The sequence below is a fragment of the Carcharodon carcharias genome, chromosome 6 (genome assembly GCF_017639515.1).
Source record: "Carcharodon carcharias isolate sCarCar2 chromosome 6, sCarCar2.pri, whole genome shotgun sequence".
Taxonomy (NCBI): domain Eukaryota; kingdom Metazoa; phylum Chordata; class Chondrichthyes; order Lamniformes; family Lamnidae; genus Carcharodon; species Carcharodon carcharias.
The window spans coordinates 95,494,787-95,495,906 of record NC_054472.1 but is presented as its reverse complement, the minus strand read 5'-3'; the positions used below and the strand labels follow the sequence as shown (position 1 = coordinate 95,495,906).

Genomic DNA, 1,120 nt, shown 5'->3' with positions numbered 1-1,120 from the left:
GATATAGTCTAGTGGTGCAGCATATATTGTGCTGTACCAGTGTGATCAGACGTGGATATTTCTGTAACTCCCAGTACAACAAGGTCCTAATCTTGACTAAGCCATCAGAAAGAAGTGCCAACTAAATCTATGTGCCTCATCTCAGGGAAATGGGAAGAAAAAAGCCATCAAAAGTTAGGCATCTTATTATTCATTCAACACCTAGTGGATAACAAAAAAGCAGAACAGAAGTGTATTACCTAGCTCCCTTTATGTCTCTTCCATTTCATAGTTTTGCTATTGGGAGATTTGAACTCTTGATCTTGGGGTTACAAACCCAGTACCATAACCACTTGGCTATTTAGGCCAAGCTTCTTAAAGCTTCAGGTACAGAGAAGAGCCGTGAGCCTGACGTGATTTGAACACACAACCTTCTGATCTGGAGTCAGACACGCTACCGTTGCGCCACAAGCCCAACTGTCTAGCTCCCTTTATAGCTGTGTATGCATCAAAGGGGGATTTATTGGAGGAGACCAATCCTGGTCAAAGTGGGGGGGGGCTGCTAAACTTCTCTGAAAAGCTGTGTGATTAGGAGGATTAACTCATCCTACTGATTTTCCCTCTGTAGTAATGGAGGTGCTCAAGTTGATGTACACCCTTTGTCAACAAGGCTCAGGTTGAGAACTAATTGTGTAAGTAATTATAGATGTACATCTACACCTTGCCTCCTTACTAATATGGATCTAAATGCCCTGTTGGCATCTTTGTTAACCAAGGAACTTAAGAATCCTTTTCCAAATAGTCAATTATCAGAGTGAAACAATGTCTAAATGAGGCAAATAATCAATCTCTGATTCAGCACTGGATAATTATAAAAATAGGATAGGGAGTTCAAGAGCTTTAAAGCAGGTATTTACAATCAGAAGTAAATAATTGCTAATTAATGCATTTGATCATAGTCAATTATTTATATACACCAATGTTCCACTTAAGGAAGCCATAGATATTTGCATTGCAGCACTATATCATGGTGAGCTAGGACCGCCACCATTGCGCGAATCAGTATTCACTGAGCTCTGCAACCCGTGCAGTTGAGTTCATTTTTAATAACAACTTTTATGCCCAAATAAATCATGGTTCC

General features: G+C 40.0%; 1 non-coding gene across 1 annotated transcript; it reads right to left on the bottom strand.

Moving 5' to 3' along the window:
- Positions 1–382: 382 nt before the first annotated feature.
- On the bottom strand, positions 383–454 carry trnaw-cca. Its single transcript has one exon. It is a non-coding gene; the product is annotated as a tRNA-Trp (tRNA).
- Between the last annotated feature and the right edge of the window lie 666 nt (positions 455–1,120).